This window comes from Corvus moneduloides, chromosome 24, assembly GCF_009650955.1.
Source record: "Corvus moneduloides isolate bCorMon1 chromosome 24, bCorMon1.pri, whole genome shotgun sequence".
NCBI classification, from domain to species: domain Eukaryota; kingdom Metazoa; phylum Chordata; class Aves; order Passeriformes; family Corvidae; genus Corvus; species Corvus moneduloides.
Genome location: NC_045499.1, coordinates 4,265,744 through 4,280,012, shown reverse-complemented (window position 1 = coordinate 4,280,012; position 14,269 = coordinate 4,265,744).

Below are 14,269 nucleotides of genomic sequence, written 5' to 3'. Positions count from 1 at the left end.
AGGGGCGCTGCTGGGGCTGGAAAATGCCAGATAAGCAGAGGTTTGGGGCTGGGCAGACGCCTGGCTGCTGCTGATCACATCACCAGTCTGCCCAGTGGCAGGAGCACTCTGAGGGCCCCAGAGCCGGGGATTTTGGAATTCTTGGCTTACTTGGCTGAGCTTTTCCAGGGAGAACGGGCCCCTGGCTGCTGAGGGTGCAGCTCCGGCTCCCTCGGAGGTGAGGGCTTCTGGGGACATGGCCTTGGCACGCCCTGCTGAGGGTGGGGCTGCACTGACAGGGGGAAAGCAGCTGGCAGGGGGCGAAGAAAAGGATTCCCACAGCGGCTGAGGGGACTGGGGCTGGGATAGAGGTGCCCCAGCCAGAACTGGCCTTCAGGGAAGGACGATCATCATGGGGCAAGGAATCAGCTAATGGGGGCTGTGCCCACCAGGCTGGCAGTGAGGGGTCTGCCTCCCTCCCAGGTGTGCCCACAGAGAAGGTCTCGAATAGGGGTAGAGGTCCCACTACCAATTTTAATTCCTGGGGGGAGTTTGGGGGGTGAATGTGGCTGTTCGGGCCTGATGTCCCCGACTCTGGGGGACCCCACTGACCCGTGCTGGTGGCGGCTGCCCCTGTGCACAGCCAGGGCAAGCTGTGGCTAGGTTTAAGCTGACCTGACTCCTGCAGGACAAGTCCTGTGCCTCTGCCCACCCCCTCACGCCAGTCTGGGCTGCTCGTGGCTGTTCCTCCCCATGATTTCAGATTGAGCATCCCCAGGATCGCCTGGGAGAACTTCTGCAATCACAAATCCCATCTCAACCCTTCCTTCCTGCAAACCGCTTCCCTTCCACCTCGGATGTGTTGCACAACACCTCTGTGCTCCGGCTGCGGAAAACCAGCTGGGAAAGCGGCACTGAGGAGCCAATTCCCAAGCAATTCCTCGGTGTGAACCACCTCTGCCACAGGCAGCTCTTTCTGTGGTGCATCAATGCAGAAATTTCCAGCTGGAAACCAGAATTCCTCTAAAAACGACTCTGACAGGACTCCTGCTGCTGCAAAAGGTGTGGAAAATGAGTCGTGTGGGATTGCTGGACGATTGTGAGTCCAGAGCTTGTGGGGACTGAGCTGTGGGTGGGCAGCGGGGACTCCCCGTGTCTGCCAAAGGCTGCTGGAGAGGGTTAGAGATCCCAGGGATAATGGGAAACTGGTTGGAAAGGACCAGCTCTGCATGGGAATGGCCAGTATGGACATCGAGGAATGACGGTGGGAAGGAAGGGTCCAGGAGATCGTTGGAGGAGCGCTGTAAATGCTGCGCGCAGCTCCGCCGAGCAGCCAGCCCGTGCTGCTGCAGAGCCTTTGGGATGTGGAATCAACAATTCCCAGCTGGCTCTGCCGCCCCGGCTCTGTGATCACCGGTGTGAAATGTTCCCAGCTTTCACCAGCTCCTCCTTTCAGCAGCTCCTTTGGCTGGTTGGAATTAAAAAAAAAAAAAAGAAAAAAGGAAATCTATTTGCTGGTGGAAATGTGCAGCAGCTGCGGGGATGGAGCCGCCGGATTCGGGATTCTCGTGGCGTTTTAGAGCGCACTTGGTGGTGTCTAAATCCAGGCTGGAGATGGGAAAAGGGATGGGAAAGAGGATGGGAAAAGGGAGCTGTGCTCAGCTGCGCATCCCCAGCCCTGGTGTGGTGCCAGCCCGAGGTGAGAACACCCTTCCCGTGGGCAGGGGCTGCGCGCTGCTCCCGGCGCTGCAGCGGGAAGGGATCGGGAGGGCGCAGCTGGAAGGTGGGAGAATCTCGGGTTTGAGCAGCCAGGATGACGCGGCACTTTCAGATGAGGGGTTTTGAGGGTAAAAAAAAACCAAACCCCATTCTGCAGCCAGGCGGCTCGTGGGGTCCCGAGCCAAGGCTGAGCAAACCCCGGCAGCGGCAGCAGCCACGGGAAAGTCCCGGGGCAGAGCAAAGCTGAGCTCCAGCAGCTCCTCGGGGACGCCGGAGCAGCTTTGTCCCGCGTCAGCGCAGCCACAGGGACGCTGTGGGGAAATCCTGCCCTGCCCGAGGCTGCACCCCTGGGAAAACACCCCTGGAGCCGTGCCTGAGTGGCCGAGGGAGGAGCAGCTCCTTGGTTTGCCCTCGCAGGTGACACAGTGGTGACAGGAGTGGCAGGAACCCAAAGTGCAGCAGAGGCTGCTGCCGGGCTGGAGGAGGTTTTATCTCCCTCCCCTTGGCCTTTGGCTGCTGGAGGAGCTTCCCTGAACCTTCCCCTTGCTCCCACCTCCCGTGCTGGGGGGAATCTCAGGGAGAGGCCCTGGCAGAGGTGGGAATGCAGCAAGGATGAGCCGCTGTCGGTTTCAGGGGGGCTTCACCTCGGCTCTCCCCCTGCTCCCAGCTGTGCCTGTGTCCCCCTCCCAGCCCTGTCCCCTCTGTGCTGTCCCCCAGCCCTATCCCAGCCCCTGTCCCAGTGCCAGGGCTGTGGCTCAGGGCAGTTTGTGTCCGTCATGTCCGTTTGAGCCAATCGCTGGCACCCGTGCCCACCCCAATGGCCACCCCAATGGCCACCCGGGCTCCCAGCCAGCTCTCCCTGCTCCACCTCCTCAGGGGGCTCTTGAGGGTCCCATGGTGGACACAGAAGCCCAGAGTGGAGGAGCTGGTGGCAGTTGAGAGGATGCAGCAGCCCTGGGGAGCCCCCAAACTGGGAGCACTGGGAGGATGCCCGGGGAAAGAACCACGCGGCCACTTGGGCTCCCTGCTGTCCTTCCCCGCTCCAGCTCCTCAGGGGCTCCTGGGGAGCCTGTGGGGGACACGGAAGCCCTGAGAGGAGAAGCTGGGGGCAGCTGGGGGCCGCAGCAGCCCAGGGCAGTGCTGGGACAGGGTCAGCGGGGAGAGACGGAGTCGCTGCTGGGGAAGCCGGGGGAGCTCAGCATCAGCGGCTGCCTCGTGCTCAGCACCAGCACCGGGAGCTGCTGGGGCCCAGGGACGTGCTGGGGGCCAGTGCTGGCAGCCACAAGCCCAGCAGCCAGCGGGCACAGCCAGGAGGGGACAGCCACGCCGGGATAGTCCAGGGCAAAGCTCTGCACATGTAAGAGCTGGGCTGGGGGTGACGCGGGGCCACAAGCCCAGCTGGCTGCAGTGTCCCCGTGGGAGGGTGTCCCCCCCTCTCCCCCGGCTCCGATGCCCTGCAGGGACAGGGAGGAGCCTGCTGGGCTTCAGCTGATGCCAGGCAGGTGGGGTTTGCTCGGTTGGGTGTTATCAAATCCAGTTTTCCCCCGACTTCCTTAAAGCTTTGACCTGAGCCTAGTGCGTCCAGTAAGGCCCCAGTTGGGACATTCTGTACCCACAGCTGGCAGCTCCACTCCCACCTCTGCCTGTGCTGTTCCCACCTCCCCAAAGGTGCCCGGGGGGCTCTCTGGGGGCTGTGGCACCTTCCAGAGCCCCCAGTTCTGGCCCTTGACAGCCTGTGGCCTCTCCAGGCAGGGGGTGGGGCCATGTCCAGCTGTGCCATCGCTGCTGGAGGGTCAGGATGGACACTCCGCTGCTGTGGCCTCATCCAGACCCCCCTGGCTGTGCTGTTCCTGCAGGGATGGGCTCCCACCAGCTCCGGGTGCTGATGGGGAACGCGTTGCCAGCCCTGAGCCAACTCTGATGCTGAATGGAAGAAGAAGCAGCTCCTGGAAGGTGAGGGGAGGGCTCAGAGGGAAGGCAAATCCCCCCTCACCCTTGAGGGCTGCCTGGTGGGTGGTGGGAGGAGCCCTGAGGAGTGGGTGGACACAGAAAACTGCCCAGGGGGTGTGGGGGGGTGAAGCACCCAGCCAGCTGCCCTCCAGACTCAGTGCCCAGCATGCCTGGAATGGGTCCCCTGGCTTTGAAGTATCTGGAGCTGGCGTGGGATCCTCTCTCAGCCACTCCTGGGGGAATGTCTAATTCCCTCATGAGGGAAGGGAGGTGACAGCTCGGGGCAGTCACTGGGATTTTTTGGGCTTGATTTGATCAGCAGGTGAAGGTGCAGGGCCCCCGGAAGCAGAGATGTCCCAGGGCAACCGGCTCTGGAGCGGGAGCCGGCAGTGAAGGGCTTTGGATAAGGCTGGTGAGAGGATGTGAAGAGCAGAGGAGCTGCTGAGAAGGGTCCCAGTGCCCTCAGGCCTTGGAAAAAGTGTAGGGATGGAGAAAAATGAGCAGAACTGACCCTGGCACTGCCAAGGCACTGCTCTGTCAGAGGCTGTGGCCTCCCAGGGGTGTCCGGGATGCTCTTCCATCCCTCCAGGGGACTTCCCAGTTGAGGAGGGAATAATCTTGGGATGCTGCTGGTCAGCACTGGGCAACCCTTGGCTTTTGGAACTGCCTGCCCCAGTTTGCCATCTGTGACGGGGGACGTCTGCTCCGTGCCATGGAGCTCTGGGTGATAAAGTAGCACAGCAGGGCTGGGGGCAGAGAGAAAGGTTTTTTTCCCAGCTCAGCTGCCGGTATCGGTTGCATCAGAACCGAGCTGCTGTACAGAGACACTTTGTCAGCACTGACATCATCTCTTCCCGGTTTGTTTTTCCACTGCAGGCTCCTGCCCTGGGAAGTGTGATGGGAAGGGAAGAGGAGTCGCTTCTGAGCGGGGCTGCTGACGGCCCTGCAAACCCCTGGGATGTGGTGCTGGTCAGGAGGTGAGCCAGGAGTGCTGGGGAGAGAAATAAACTGCCAGGGGCAGGGTTAGACAGGATTTTAGTAGAAATCCTTCCCTGGGAGGATGGGGAGCCCCTGGCACAGGGTGCCCAAAGAAGCTGTGGCTGCCCCTGGATCCCTGGAAGTGTCCAAGGCCAGGTTGGATGGGGCTTGGAGCAGTCTGGGACAGTGGAAGGTGTCCCTGCCCACGGCAGGGGTGGCACTGGATGGGCTTTAAGGTCCATTCCAACCCAACCCTTCCGAGGATTCCGTGGTTCCAAATCTCCTCGGAGCACCAGGTGGCACTGTCCGACTTCCCACCGAGCCGAGCTGACCCGGGCTAACCTGGCTGGGAGACGCAGACACCGCTGGCTCCCGGCTCCGGGCTGCGGGGACCAGGGGACAGCGGGGACAGGACGATGGGACAGCGAGGGACCGCCTCTGCACGGACCGAAGGGGTTTTCCAGGTTTTTTGGGGGGGAGATGGATTCACCTCCTGCACCCTCAGCAAATCCCAGAATCGTAAAAAACCCACCCAGCGAACCCGTGTTGTTCGTCAGGTTTGTCACAGAGTTTCCTCCCGGTTCCCTCCGGGAGTCCCGAGGGGCACAGGGCACCTTTGCCGGGGTCCCACCCGTGTCCCCACGCCGGGCTTGTCGCCCTGTGCTGGCTCTGGGCTCTGCAGGGACACAGAACACGAGGTTTTAGGCAAAGCGCTCCTCACACGCAGCAGATTTATCAAATTGATTAAAAGCCCAGCAGATCCAGGCCTGGTTCCTGTAGCAGCTCCTGGAGCGTTAATCACGCTGTGTCTGTGAGCCCAGAGCAGCCAGCACAGCCAGCTCGCCTTTTCCAGGTGCTGGAAGAGCTGCCAGGCTGTTTAGGACAAAATTCCTGACAAATACACCTTTGCTAATCTGCTCTATAAACACGGGCAGGCAGGGGAGGCTGGGGGGGGGGGCTGAAAAATCCACTCAGATGGGAAATCCAACCCATCCTGTGCTGGGGGTGAGTCCTGAGGCTCAGAGCTCCTGCCAGGAGCTTGGGAAAGCTCCCAGATCCTTGGGATCCAACACGGTGAGTGCAGAGGAAGGAAGCTTGGGACAAGCTTGGAGGGTCCTGCAGGTCTGTGGTGATGTGGTCAAGCAGCATCTCGGTGTCTGGGTGGATTCCTGCTGGGAGGCCACGCTGGGAACGCCATTCCAATGGGCTTTTCCTCGCCGTGCCTGTACCTGATGTGGCTCTCTCTCCCCACGAGGTTTCCTGAGGGTGGATGGAGCAGAAGAAGATTTTGGCTGCTTTGGGAGAAGCTGGGCACAGCTGGGAGCAGGTGGAGCCTCTGGAGAGGGCTGAGGTGAATGTGGAAGGGAAAAACGCCACTGGAGCTGTGACCTGGGACATCTCTCTGGGCACTGTGTTGTCACCACGGTGTGTCCTGGTCACAGCTGCATTTCTGCCTCTTCCACCAACTCATCGTGGCACCACCTGGGCCAATGTGCCCAAAATTGCACTGTCTGCTCCATAAATCCCTCTTAGAAAAGCTGGGGCCTCCTGCAGACAAACCCAGCACGTTTCAGTCGAGGTTTTTCATGAAATGAGCCCAGTTTGGAGCCCCCTCTGTGTTGGTTCAGCACTCCCCGCCTCAGTTTCCCCTTTCCCGTGAGGGGTTGCACAGCAGATCCTCCCCTCCAAAGCACCTCGTGGGTCAGTGCCAGACTTGGAAACGCTTCTGAATTTCAGGCTTCCGGGGCCTTTGGGCAGGATCAGCTCCCTGGCTGTGGAAACGCTCCATGGCCCTGGGGAGTTCCCGAGCCTGGCTGCCCTCAGCCAGCAGCACGCTCCTCCCGCACGCAGGGACAGCCCGGGAGAGACGAAAGAGCGACTTCCTCCGCTCCGTGCGCAGGATGAGCCCGTCTGGAGGTGGGGAGGGGGCTCAGTGCCCGACTTGTGCCGGGGGGCACCTCAGCTCCCGGCTTCTCCCTCCTGCAAACACCAGACGCGTTCTCGTGTCTGCAGTCGCTGCATCCGGGGCTGGGAAGCTCCTCGATAACACCGGGAAGCGGATCCCGGGCTCTGCGGGCGCTTCACCGAGTTATTCTCCCTCCGCGCCCGGCTCCGCAGCCTCCTGGCTGGGCGGTGCGCGGGCAGGGCAGGCTCGGTGCGCTCTGGAAAGCACCCGGAGTTCCGGGGATGCTTCTCCGTGTGGTGCCTCCGGCCCAGAGCCGCACAGAGGTTCCTTTCAGCCCCGCGGGTGTCTGTGGTGAACAGATCCCGGTTCACAGCGCGGGCAGATAAAAGCAGGGACACGCCTGGCGCGGCTCCCGGAGCCGCAGCCGCTGGGAATTGCTGGTGTCCAGCTTGTCCCAGGCAGCGAAAGGGGCTGGAGGCCGGCGGGGTGCGAGCAGCTGGGCATCCCTGCGGTGCCCGAGGTGCCCCGTGCCCGCTGCAGGTCCGGTTTGGGGCACGGGGCAGCGCAGTGGGCAGCAGGGCTGGGGGGACAGTGCCACTCGGTGCCAGCCCCTTCGCCCCCTGAGGCGCATCCTTCCCTCCCTCCCGCCGTAGATCCAGCCCCTAGGAGAGGCAGGGAGCGGCTCCCGACGTTCCGGGCTCCCCGGCAGCCCCCCTGGAGCCGGGATCGCTGCTGCTGCCTCGCTCCCCATCCCGGGACCGGCCGGACTTCGGCTCGGCCCGAGGAGCTCCTCAGCTCCAGCTCTTGCCTCTTCTATTCCCTCGGCTTAATAAAAATACCACATTTTCTTTTTTGCTTTCCCCTTCCCCATTCCTGGGGAAAGTCCCTTGAGTCTCGCCCTGCCTCGACTGCTCCGGCCTGGCTTTGGTTGGAATTTTTTATTTATTTCTTTTTTTTTTTAGATGAAGCATTTAGTGTGACTAAAACATTCTCACTTCTCCCTCTTGATTATTCCCTTTTCCTCATTAAACAGCTCCGTGTTGAATTATTTTTCCTCCTCTCCCAATCCTTCCTCCCTCCAGCTTTTTTATTATTTATTCTCTGTGGCTTTTAAGGGCTTTATTCATTCATTTCATGGTAAGAAGAGGCCTCTGCCTCTGTCCCCCCACACTGCAAAAGGATCAGTGGGACCAACGTGACGGTCCCACTCCATCCCCTGGGGTTAAAACCTTACAGAGGGTTGAGAGAGGGGTCGGTTCCATGGGCTGGAGAAGCTGTGGCTGCCCCATCCCTGGCAATGTCCAAGGCCAGGTTGGACAGGGCTTGAAGCAATCAGGTATGGTGGAAGGTGTCCCTGCGCATAGCAGGGGGTGGAACAAGCTGGTTTTTAGGGTCCCTCCCAATCCAAACCTTTATGGGACACCCCTTCCCTTTCCTTGAGGTGCAGAAGGAGCGTCCCGTCCGCGCATCCTCACCCCAGCCGTGCCCTGCCCCGGCCGGGCAGCGCCGGGCGCTGGAAGCGGTGACCTCACAGCATTCCCAGCGCCGCGGTCACGGGCCGGAGGAGCTGCTGGCAGCGCGGCTCCTGCTAATCTGGGAATTGTATGCCAGGAAGCGCACACCCAGCCGACCTGCCGGGACAAAGCCTGCGCTCAACGCTCCAGCGCTCCCCGGGCTTCCCCCTGAGCGCCCCAGGGCTGCTCTGGAGCGGTCCCGGCGCCTCGCTGGGTCCCTCCCCGCACCTGCCCGGGGGTTGGACACCTGCTCCAGGTGCGGGGACAGAGTTTGATGTTCCCTGAGCTGCTGGCACAGCGCGGGATGCTCTCCCAGCCGCCTCGTGCTCCTGCCCATCCCTGGGGAACGTCACAAAACGGGGATGTAGCACCCAAACTGCCCTGGCCAGCCTGAAACCAGGGCTGTGATCATCCCTGATCACCCCCAGGGTGTTTCATCCGGACCCTGACCGTGACAAATTCACGCAGCCATCGTTATTTTCCTGCCGGTGTGGTTTAGCAGAGCTGCCCTGGCAACAGCCCCTTCCCGTGATGCCTTCCCGGGTACCAAAACTCTCCGTCCTTGACACATCCTTAGAAGCCTTGAGCTCCAAATAGACTCCAGCGCTGTGCAAACCCGCCCGAGATTTCCCGAAGCCAAGGGCTGTAGAAAATGCGGGGTGTTATTATTAGCAGCGAGCCTCTGCCAGGGCAAGTGTCAAACACCACGGAGGTGTCGGGAGGAAGGGTTTGACCCGGCTGAGTCACCGAGGGCAGCTCCTTTCGGGGTTCTGGGCACCTCTGAGGGAAGCAGCTGGTGTTATCTGCCGAGAGGAGCCTGGCAGGGGCAGCCAGCCGGGCCTTCCCACAGTGTCACCGTGCTCTTTGTCCCCGTGGGAAGCGGAGACGCCTCGGCCGGGCCGTGCTCGGGGAGCTGCTGTGCCCTCTGAGGTCACTTGTCACCCTTCACGTGACGCTGCCACATCCTGCTGGCGGTGGTTTAGGGTTTACAAACAGCACCGTGGTGCCAAAGCAGGGGGAGCTGAGGGGTGCAAAGCCTCCGCCAGCCTCGCTGGCTTCCCCCGTGCCGATGGAAAACGAGGACCCAGCGCTGGAGCGCTCTTCCAGCTGCGGAGGTGGATGGGCTGGTGCGACGGCTCCATCCCATTTCCATCACCCTGCTCTTCGCTGCAGCCTTGCCCTGAGCCACACGGGCTTGTCCTGCTCATTCTGCACCTCACAGAGCCCTGCTCGTGGCCTCCTCCATGCAGGATGCTGCACCAACATGGAGGGAAAGAAATGCCTGGAATGATGTCCAGGCTGAGATTCGCTGGGCTCATGAAGCTGCTGTAAAGTTGCATTACAAATGTGAGCCACTCGGATATTCCAGTGATCCAAGCCAGCAGAAGGGAAGATTTTAAATAAAATATTCATGGGGATCCTCAGCCCGTGGAAGCAATAGAGCTCTGCTGCCTTCTGCAGACTCACACTAATTTATTTTTTATTATGACCCATTTGTAGGATGATGGGGCCGGGAGGCTCCAGGCGGTCGCCTCCAGCTTCAGATCCTGTTTTTATTTCAGGTGCTCTAAAAGCACGGAACAGCTCCACAATCTGTGCCCCAAATTCGAAACCGCTAAGGATGTAGCCTGGTATTTCTGACACGCCAAACCTGGGCTCTGACACAGGCAGCAGCTCCTCCCTGCCCTGGCAGCTCAGACAGGCCACGGGCTCTCCTCTGTGCCACTGGCACTGCCCTGGGGTCACAGGGTCCCCTCTGTGCCACTGGCACTGCCCTGGCTGAGGAAGGCACTGTCATCAAACCAACAAAGAGCACTCACAGCTCTGGACCAGACGGGAGAAATATTTGCCAAACAAAGGCTCTATTTTCAAGGAAATCCTCTGACTTTCTGCCTCGAAGAGAGAAATGATTCAAGCCCTGGCGCAGGCGGCCGAGGAGCCGTGGGTAGGAAATTCTCCTGTCATGGGCTGAGCGGTTCTGCCACAGTTGCAGTGGGAGCTGGGGCTGCTTTTCCAGGCAGGGATCATTCCTGCTTTACATTTGGGAATGATTTTAATCTCTTTTTAGACTCCAGATGCACCTATTTCATCCCTGGAAGTGTTCCAGGGGAGGATGGACAGAGCTTGGAGCAAGCTGGACTAGTGGAAGGTGTCCTGCCCGTGGCAGGGGCTGGAACTGGGGGATGTTTAAGCTCTGTCCTGGAAAACTTCCAGGGATGGGGCACCCCCAGCTGCTGCATCCACACAGCCACCCCTGCTCAGCAGAGCAAACAGCTCCGGGGTCTGCTGCTGGGATATAAGACACACTATAACGTCACCTAGCATTCTTAAACCCCGCAAAATAAAACTCTTGTGCGGCTCGCTTGTTTTCTTTCCCAGCTGTAAATTCTCCCCAGCTCTGGCTCTTCCCCCTCTGCCCGTGCCTGTCCGGGTTCATGGCACCGCCACGAGCTCCCGATTGATTTCCATGCGAAGTCGATAAAGAGTCGCTCCCACCCTGCGCTGTCCCTGTGTCCCTTGTCCCGGCCGGGTGACTCAGACCGACATGACTAACTCTTCCCTCTCCAACAAACGGATCTGGGGCTTTGTTCCGCGCCTCTCTCCGCGTTGCTGGAAGCTGCCGAAGAACCGCCCTGGCACATCGTGACTCATCCCGAGGAGGTGATGTCCGGCTGCTCCAGCGCTGCTTCCGCACGGAGCGTGCCCCAGAGCGGGGCTGGAGCGGGGCAGCTTCTCCTGCGCTCCCCCCATCGCACCCCGCAGGAGCTCTGCTGGGGACGGGATGGGGCCGGTGCCTTGAAATCAGATCCCAAAGCTGGATCCTGCCCATCCTCCCGGGGCTGCTGGGGTTGTTTCCTCCCCAGCGGGGTTTGGACACGCTGGGAGGGTTTATCCACCGCTGCTGGGGTTTGCAGCCAGCCTCTCCTCACCCGCCAGCACGATGGGGTGAGCTTGGGACCGAGGATTCCCCTCACCTGGGCTTGGGACCGAGGATTCCCCTCACCTGAGCTTGGGACTGAGGATTTCCCTCACCTGGGAGGGGCAGCCACCCCCCCGAGGGTGGAAACGTGTCTGCTGAGGCTTTGTTACCCCACACCCAGTGCCCAGTTTGAGGTGATGGAATATATACACAGAAGGAATGATGTGGAAGGAATTGCTGCCTCTGAGGGTGGGCAGGCCCTGGCACAGGGTGCCCGGAGAAGCTGTGGCTGCCCCTGGATTCTTGGCAGTGTCCAAGGTCGGGTTGGAGTGGCTTGGAACAACCTGGGATAGCGGGAGGTGTCCCTGCCCGTGGCAGGGGGTGGCACTGGATGATCTTTAAGATCCTCCTAATCCAAACCATTCCATGATCCTATGGATGTGCAGGGTGCCCAGGGCACTCCTGGCTGGGCTGGGATAGGATGGGGGTACAGCCGGGCACGGGGCCCCTTCCAGCTTTGCCCTGAGCATCTCTGGTGACATCCAAGCAGTTACAGCCGTGCTCCAGCCTGGCAGCCCCTTTCCTCCCACTGGAGGAGCCCAGGCAGGGTGTGCACACCCTGCGCCGAGGGGAGCAGCCTCTGCCTGTCCCCCCATCCCTCGGGGACATGCCCAGTGTGACAGAGGCGGTGGCCTGGCCCTGCCAGGGAGCCAGCAGGCGCTGGGCCATTCTGTTGCCAGCCTGTCACTCAGCAGGAAGGAAGGCGTGTGGTTTGCTCAGCGAGGGCTGTAATTAGGCTGATTGGCACTAACTTGCCTCAAAACGCCGGGGAGGAGGGGAGAAACCGCAGCTCAGCCATTTTATGTGGGATTTTACTGGGAGAAATGGAGCCAGGATGGGGCTGCAGTGGGACCTGGATCCTCTGTGCTCTGTCCCTTCTCTCCGTGACATTCCTGTGAGCCCTTTCAGACCAGACCACCCCCAAGAGGAGCTGCAGTGTTGTGCTCCTGCTTAAAATCAGCCTGGCATAGCATCCCCAAAGCCCAGCCTGGGCTGGGATGGAGCTGAGCCCGCCCTGGTGCTGGCAGGGCAGCATGGGCTCGGTGCCCGGGCTGGAGCTGGAGCGCATTTCCTGCCCGCTCTGATAAGATGTGCCTTCATTCACGGCTGTGTGCTGACCACAGGCCACATGAGAGGGCCGGCGTGGCCGCTTGAGAGCAGAGGAAATGCGGCTTGGCCTGGAAATCCATCACCGAGGAGCTGCTGGGAGGAGAGGCCAGGCCTGGCTGCTGGACCTGGGGTGGTGGTGGAGCCCTTTGCATTCCTTCAGGGGCCGGGCACGCTGTGGGATGAGATTCCAGCGCTGCTCAAGGCCACTCTGGAGCTGCTGGATGCTTGGAAAATCTGCCCTTTGGTCACAGAACCCCAGACTGGTTTGGGTTGGGAGGGACCTTAAAGCTCATCCCATTCCCCCTGTCCCATGGGCAGGGACACCTTCCACTCATCCAGGCTGCTCCAAGGCCTGTCCAGCACTGATGGGGACCTGTCTGGTCTGAGTTCTGCCCTGATGTGCAGGAGGGAGAAGCACTTGGGTGAATAAATGAGGTTTTTCCAGGGATAGAAATTGTGTGGGGTTGAGCCAGTGAGGCCGTTGTTGATGCTCCCACATGGGCACAACTATAATGGGCAAAAAGCAGCCGATTTGCGGCACAGCTGTGGAGGATTTTGAAGGTGGCTGCACACAGGTGACACCTGAGGTGCAGGGCAGGGGGTGGCCTGCAAGGCACGGGGGCTGGGCAGTGCAGAACCTCTTGGGCAGCGCAGAACCTCTTGGGCAGCTCATGGAAAGGATGGGAAAGGGGGAATGGGGCTCTTCCCTCACCCATGGAAGGGATGGGAAATGAGGAACGGGGCTCTTCCCTCACCCATGGAAGGGACGGGAAATGAGGAATGGAGCTCTTCCCTCACCCATGGAAGGGACGGGAAATGAGGAACAGGGCTCTTCCCTCACCCATGGAAGGGACGGGAAATGAGGAATGGAGCTCTTCCCTCACCCATGGAAGGGACGGGAAATGAGGAACGGGGCTCTTCCCTCACCCATTCTGCCACCCAGCCCGGGCTGAGGGTACAGCTGGCAGCCCCAGCCCCTGCTCCACCCCCCGATTAACCCGTGTTTGCTTATTAGGGAAGTTACAAGCCTGTGCAAACACTTCCATTTGCTTTTGATAAAACCACGGCAGAAGAAACCCCTGCCCGTGAGGTGTGGCCGGGCCCTGCAGGCTCCTCCCAGGGGTCTGGGGCGAGCAGGGTCTGGGCTCCTGAGGGCCACCTGCCAAGGCCGGGCATCCCTCCCTGCCCCAGCCGAGCCCCGTGTCACCCGCTGGCTGTCCCCAACCCCGCAGCTCCCACACAACCGCGGCGTTTGTCCCAAACTTGGCCCGGTGTCGCTAACGGCAACTGCTAATTGTTCTCGCGCTCTGTACTATATTTAATTCCCCACTATTATTTTTTCCCCTTTTAATCATAAAAAGCCTAAATTTCCCTCGGGGAAGGTTATTGGCTCGAGTGTGGAAATATACCTGTGCCTTGCATGGCGCTGGGCCACCGGGGCTTTGGCTGTATTTTTAAATCCAAGTACAAAGTGTCTTCCACGCCAGCGTCGTTTAACCCTTCCCGGGAGGGAGGGTGGGAGAAAGGGAGCAGGGGGAGGGGGTGTTTCTTCCCTTTTTCAGGGTTTTCTCAGCTGCTGCTTGGAGTAGGATGGGTTTGGATGCGTGGACAAGGAGCAAGTGTAGGATTTGAGGAATTTGCCCTCTTTTCCTCCAGCTGCTCCTCTGGTTTTCCCTCTCCCAGACCCACGGGGGCATCACGAGGTCGGCCCGAGCATCGTCCCCTTCCCAGGCCGCCTCCTGCCACCCCTGTGGGTGTGGGGAGGGGGGGGCTCAGGTGCTCCGAGGTAACCCGGAGCCTCACCACCTTTGAGGATGTGGGCCAAAGTCATCCAGTCTGAGAGCTATTTCGGGGGAGCGCGGCTGCTCCCGCGGGAGCCCTGGCACAGCCGCCGCCGGAGCCGGCTGGGGCACAGATGGGACAGGCAGGAGGGAGCTGCTCCCGTCTCCACCGTTAATGAAGTCACCCGAGGGGGCTCAGCTCTTCCCCCACAGACCTTGGGGCGCCTTTCAAGCAGCTGCTGCAGGAGGAGGTTTGGGTTTGTGGCTCGGAGCAGATTTGGGGTCTCACCCTCATCCCCGCGGATCTTCTGCGCCAAAGGAGGGGTTTTGTTCAGGGGTAGCTGCTGTGGGC